Below are 7,272 nucleotides of genomic sequence, written 5' to 3' on the forward strand. Positions count from 1 at the left end.
TGCCCTCTGGAAATGCCAAGAGAAAAATGACGCAGGAATGCTAGCCTTTGCACTGGGCAAGGCCTGTAAAGCCATTAACCTCTTTTATTGGAGGATGTAGCCGAGCCACCTTCAAAAGTCACCAAAGAACTGTACACCTGGGGATAGTGTTGCCTGGGTCCTAGGCCATCGGCCTGACTCTAGGGATCCCAGGAAATCCAGTCCAACCACTCTCCCCATAGAAAACAACAGAAAACGTACTGGTAGTCGGGCATGGTGGGGCATACCTGTAATCCCAGCACTCGGAGGCTGAGACAGGAGAATCTGAGGAGCGTGGCCAGCCTCAGCTACCTTGTGAGTCTCAGCAAGCTAGCGAGACCCTGTTTCACAATGAGACGACAAAATACGGGCTGGGGGTGTAGTTCTGAGGTCGAATGGCCCTGGGTTCAAGCCCCAGTACAACTCAAAAAAACAAAAAACAAAACAAAACAAAACAAAAGTAATGGTAACAGAATTTAAGTAATCTAGCTACATTGGAAAGAGGGAGTAGGGCATTCTTGTCTTTGGGAGTACTGATATGAGTTTTGGGGACGTAGTGTAGGGTAGAGTGGCTGCTGACTGTACTAGTATTGGGAAGAGGTTTCAAAATGTATTAATGTACCAGTATTGGGAAAGATTTCCAATTTTGAAAATATACTGTTTGTACTAAAGGAAGCCAGGAGTGTCAGGAAGAAGGGCCTTTTTACATTTCTAAAGAGAAGAAAGCCTGGAGCCAGGGAAAAGGGCCTCTTTACATTTCTAAAGAGAGACAGACTGGCTGAAGGATGGGAGGAAATCCCAGATCTGGAGAAGCAACTTAACACATCTTGGGAGGGTAACAAAAGGTGTGGGGGTCTGTGCCCCAGACAGGGCTGCTATCCCAGCCCCTGCCTCCGAGAGGCAGATCTGGCTGGGATGGAGACAGCAGAAAACTGGGCTAGAGATAGGGCAGCACATCTACATATCAAAGGACCTGCGCAGACTTGGTCAGGGTAAGAACACTCAGCATGCGGGGTCTTTTGGTGTATTCACTCGAGTCAACCCCCATGCCAGAAATGGCATGGGGCCTTAACTGTCTTCTGTATTTTTATCTTTTTAATCTGAAGGTTATGGGGCTTTAACTGTCTTCCGTCTTTCTATCTCTTTAATAAACTTTTTTTAATCTTCAGCAAGTGTCCGAGCTATGTATATTTATCCTTAGCTCAGGACAAGAACCTGCACTTTTTACCTTTGTGTGGTTGTGTTGGGGGAATTATTTCTTCCCTCACACACCGCAACATATTTCACCGTATCACTTACCATGTGTGCGACCCTGCATTCAATCCCCCAGTACCATCAACTCCCAAAAAACTGAAGGCAGAGATGCCAAGCTTTATCCTTTCTGCATCTGCAGACCTAAGTGAAGAATAAGTACCTCTGAGCTAGAGTAGCCTCTAAACCAGGCGTGGTGGTGCATATCCGCAATCTTAATACTTGTGAGGCTGAAACAGGAGGATTGCAGGTTTGAAGTCGGTCTCGAAATGTAGCGAGACTCTCTTTTGAAATAAAAATAAGAATGGCTAGGGGTATAGTCAGAAGGTAGAAAGCACTGTTTTATTCCCAAAACAACACAGCAAAACAAACAAATTAGCCAGGCCTGGTGGCGCACGCTTGTAATCTCAGCATTCGGGAGGCTGAGACCGGAGGAACACGGTTCGCGGCCAGCCTCAGCTACTTAGTGAGGCCCTCCGCAACTCAGTGAGACCCGGTTTCAAAATAAAGAACAGAAAATAGGGCAGGGGGTGTAGCTCAGAGGAATGCCCCTGGGTTCCATCCCCAGACCTGCAAAAACATAAAACAAACAAACCAACCAAGAAAACGGGGACTTAAGTAGCTGAGGCTGACCGTGAACATGCATCCTCAGCTACTCTAAGTCCCTGTGGTTGTTACTTACCCTAACAATCAAACAACTGCATTCAGCCCAGTAATGTACAACTTACAGTTAGGGTAGTTTGTCTGCGCCCAGGACCTTCTCTCTCTTTCTTTCTTTCTTTCTTTGGCACTGGAAATTGAACCTAGTGGTGTTCTACTGACGTATGATAGAAGAAGTAAAAGACATAGGCAGGAAGGAGACAGATAGGAAGGAGAAGTAAAATAGATCTTTAATATAAGAACCTGGTGCTAAAGTTCTTCATGAAAGATAGATTGGGGTGTCCCAGTCGCATAGAGACACGCGGAGATCCATAATCGGTATTACGGATGTCTTTATTCGTGGGAAGTCGGCCTCCAGCCCCCGCGTGGCTGACATGGGGGCTGGCATGGGGGGAGAGAGAGTGCGTCCCTCCCTCTCTCTATCTGGCTCCCCTCTGAACTCTCTTCCTCCTGACCGGGAGGCGTAGTCAGGCTCCACCTCCTAGCTTTCCGCCCTGCCCCTTTTTGGGGGCTGGGGCAGCTCTAACCTTTCACTTCATACGTTTACTCCCGAACTAGTTCTCTCTTCCAGGCCTCCCTCTCCCCAATTCCTGGGAAATGTGTAAGTCCTAGAGTTAACTGGGGGGTGGGGAGAGCCCACCTATAATTGTCTGCTTAACTGCTAACAAGACGGGCTATCTTGAGAGACCTCTTATTTGGAGGACCCGCCTGCTCATCTACTGATCAGATCATGGACACCAGGATCAACCTGAGGCTCCAGAAGATGGCCAGACCACCAAAACCAGCGTGTGATCAGCCGGTGCCATCCTCACACACCTGCCCATTCCTACCCTTCACCAGGTTCCTTTAAGAAAACTTTAAGAACAGCCACAAACCCCCGAAATATGTCTCTTTCTTGAGATAGCCCACGTTCTCCCTTGAATGTCTATTCCTATTTTCCTAAGTAAACCTCTTTGTCTCTGGATGGTGTTGTGCCTTGCTTTTAAGTTAGGTATTAAGGCTTAGTTTAAGTTTTAACAATCGCCTGTGCCCGGGCTGCATACCTCAGATAAGGGATCCTCTGCCCCAGGCCCCTGTTAATTGTCTATATAAGTTGCTTTAAAGTGAAGAAATGTTATGATATGCCTTTAATCAAATGCTTAGGTTCTAGTCTGATTTAATAGTATAGATGTGTTAAGATGGGTATCTTTTACCCATCTTATTAGCGTACCTTTAGAATTAGCGTACCTTTAGAGATTGTACTTCAATAGAGTTTTAACCCAGCCCTAAATAATGCTGACTCTACCTTAAAGCCTGTCTTCCTCTTAACAGTTTTAAGAGAAGAACCAGGCACCGGGTGGGAGTGAGGAAGTGCCAGCCCAGAGCCAGCTCCACTGCCCTTGTGTCTGAACAGACATTCCATAGATAAGAGACCCTCTTCCCATGTCGGTTGTGTGCTTTATGGTTGCTTTTAAGTATACAAGTTGTAAATGTCAAGAATGTCCAGGCTGATACAATGGAAATGACTAATGACCTTGTAGCGCAATGCGATGTAAGGAGGTTGTTGACTGGAGACTGCACCTTTGCCTCTTATGTGGAGACACATGCGCTTGGGTCCAGGTTTGAACCTGTAATGAAGTGTGGCTCAACAGACTAATAATTGGCTATGGACAGTTTTTCTCGCTTGCTAGGTTACAACAATGGCATGAGCTAAAATCCATTTCCATCACACAAGACAAGGACCCCACCAGCCCTGAAGTGGCTTTTCCTCTTTGGGAACTTCTTGGACCCTTCATAGAATCACCCCTTCTCCCATGACACTGCCTCTGAGCTACACCCCCCAGTCCTATTTTATTTTATTTTATATTATTTTATTTTGAAACAGTCTCACTAAATTAATGCACATTGACTTCCAACCTTCAATCCTCCTACCAGGCTCCTGAGTACTGGGAATCCAGATGTGTGAGATGTGTGCCTGGCTCGGACACATTTTTCTTCCTTCCTTTCTTTCTTTTCTCTCTTTTTTTTTTTTTTTGAAGATTTAAAGAAGTTTATTAGAAAGATAGAAATACAGAAAATAGAAATATAGCTCCATGCCAGAGTGGCATGGAGGGGTGACTCGAATGAATACACCCGTTCTTTCTTTCTTTCTTTTTTTTTAAGTATTGGGTTTTATTTATTTTTCATTCATTTATTTATTTATTTTTGGTGGTACTGGGGGTGGAACCCAGAGGCTTTCTACCACCGGGCTATACTCCCAGGCCCATTTTATATTTTATTTGGAAACAGGGTCTCACTAAGTTGCTGAGAGCCTCACTAAGTAGCTGAGGCTGGCTTCGAACCCGTGCGATCCTCCTGTCTCAGCCTCCCAAGCACGGGGATTACAACCCTGCGCCACCACGCCCAGCTCACATTTTTCTTTATGTAACTTATAGAATTGCTATCAGGGTCCAAAAGAGCTAGCAGATGCTGGGTGTGGTGGTGTGCACTTGTAATCCCAGCATTTGAGAGGCTGAGACAGGAGAATCCGGATTTGTGGCCAGCCTCATCTACTTACTGAGGCTCTCTGAAACTTAGTGAGACCTTGTTTCAAAATAAAGAATAAAAAATCGGGCTGGGGGTGTAGCTCGGAAGTAGAATACCCCTGGGTTCCATCCCCAGTACTGGAAAAAAAAAAAAAAAAAAGAAAGAAAAGAAGAGAAGAGAAAAGAAAAGAAAAGAAAAGAAAAGAAAAGAAAAGAAAAGAAAAGAAAAAGCTAGCAGGTGAGGACGAAGCGGGAGAAGGAACAGACGGTGAATTTCAGAACGCCACACCAGAATACAGATGTAAAGCCTGTCTTCTTTAAGTGTCAGTAGTAACTTTTCTGGGCTTTAAGGGGGAAGAACCAAGGCAAAAGCTGGGTAGTTTGCACAACACACTGGTCCTACCTGTGTCGGGGAAGTTGCTGCTGGGGTGGGGAAGGGCATCTATCTCCCTAGGAACTGCAGCTGCTCAGGGGTAAATCTCCATTTTCTTTGCAGGATCTTTATCTATAGAGCTTATGATCCTGGAAGGGGGCTTCAGAGCACGTTTATTTACAAGACCTGTGGTGCTGGGATTTAAGATAAACTTGGAAAAAAACAACTTCAGAAAAGGACAGGAGAGGAGAGGCATAGATATCAGGTAAATTGTTGAATCTCCCCTTTCCCTTTAAAAGACCCATATAAACTGGGCATAGCGGCATGCACCTATATTCCAAAACTACCCAGGAGGCTGCGGCAGGAGGAGTGCCAGTGTTGTGAGCTAACCAGGCGAGAATAACTGTCCAAGGCCAATCATCCATCCGCAAAGCCACACTTTATTGCAGGTTCGAACCTGGACCCAAGCACCTCTGGCACAGCAGAAATGGCATGGGCCCAGAGCTCCGCTCAGGGGCCAAATTTATACCATTTACATTAAACTGCAGGTCATTGTACATCATTGATGACATTTTGTAAATTTCCCGCTTACATTTTTTGCGTAACTTGTACAGACATTTTTTAAGATAACGGGTGTAGGGGCAGAGGACCTCTTATCTAGGTTTACAGCCCTGATAGGGGATGCTCTTAGCTGGGGCGGATACCCTATACTTTTAGCTTTTCTAGGAATTTGCCCGTTAATATTGGCCATTTGAGCTTACAACTTATGGAACTTCTATATAATGAAAACATTTTTTTTTTTTTTTTTTTTTTGGTGGTACTAGGGTTCCTGGAAGCCCTTCTACCTCCGGGATACACTCCCACGGGCTACACTCCCAGACCTATTTTTTAACATTTTTATGTGGAAACGGAGTCTCTTAAGCCAGCGAGGCTGGCTCCGAACCAGCGCGATCCTCCTGTCTCCGCCTCCCAAGCGCAGGGATTACAAGCATGCACCACGATGCCCGGCATATAATGAAAACATTTTTAATAAAGATTATAAAAACACTTTTATAATCACTCATATTATTCTTATTATTAGCTATTATGAATTTCTGCTATTAAATTCATAACTATAGGCTTATAATTAACACCCAATACTATTGAACTATTGGCACACAATACTACTGATCATAATAGTATTGATTGCTATTATCTCATACAATAATATTATTACATAACATTATTGCCACAATTATTAATCTTAATTTTAGTCACAGCAAACTTATAAAACTTAAACCAACTCTTGAAGCATCTAACTTCAAACCAGGCATAGGTGGGGGTTTCTTATCTAAAACCCACACAGGCGGGCTAGGCCTGGGCAGCTGCTTAGGATACTTCCCGTTTAGCTGCTCTCTGCCTGTCAGTTTCTAACACAAAACTCACAAGCACAAACCCATATATGACATTAAAACTTATTAACTAATCATTAAACACCATACAGAACTAAATTAGCTACCTATTATTGACTATTAGCTTTTATTAACACGGCACACAACACTACACTCATGACTTTAAAGACATACTATAACACCAGTTCTAGGCCAGCCTGGGCAACTTAGACCCTGTCTCAAAACGAAAGAAGGAGGTTTTGTCCTTTTGAGGAGATAGAAAGGAAATAGACAGATAGGGAAAAGGTCTCAGTAGAAAAAAAGTTATTTTCCTGAGTTTCCTTAGAGGTGACAAATATCTGAAATTTGAAAGGCTCAGAGATAAGAAGGACCAGAGCTTCACAAAGCCATCTGTTTACTAATCAACAAACCCAGGAGCCCCTCACCAGCAAGTCTGAAAGGAGATTCTTCAAGTACTTGCAAACACCCTATGCAAATTCTGAGAGCTGCTTCCCAGAATTCCTGGGTCCCAAAAGTCACTCTAACCAAAAGAGGACTAGCAGGCATCGGCAAAGCCACTGGTTGGATAGCAAATTGGGCTTTTCCCTCTTGGGACCCCCTCCCCTTTTGGGGAGCTGTTCTTTCTCTCGCAGGTCGTGTTGGCCCTCAGAGAAGGCAGAGTGCATCTGAGGGCACGTGGCTCGGGCTACTCTCTCGCGCAGACTCTGGAAAAAAGCAGCTTGCACCTGAAGGCAATTCGGCTTGGGCTACTCTCAAGTATTGTCCTGAAGGCAGCTGCTGGACACAGAGTTCCAGCCCCTTTGGGGTGTTCAGCCACCCTCCCCCCATTCCCTGCTGCTTCCAATAAACCTTTCAACCCCCTTCCTGAGGTCTGCGGGTATCATTCTTCGCTCACCTTAGACAAAAACCCGGTAAGGAAAACTCTGTGTCAACTACCCCCCCCCCCCCCCCCGTTTCACTTTGCCATAGGAAACAATGTCTTTTCTCTGCTTCTTTTCCTTTTTGGTGGTATTGGGGAGTGAACCCAGAGATATTCTACCTCCGAATTATACTCCTAGCCCTATTGTATTTTTTA

This window comes from Muscardinus avellanarius (assembly GCF_963383645.1).
Source record: "Muscardinus avellanarius genome assembly, chromosome: 19".
Taxonomy (NCBI): domain Eukaryota; kingdom Metazoa; phylum Chordata; class Mammalia; order Rodentia; family Gliridae; genus Muscardinus; species Muscardinus avellanarius.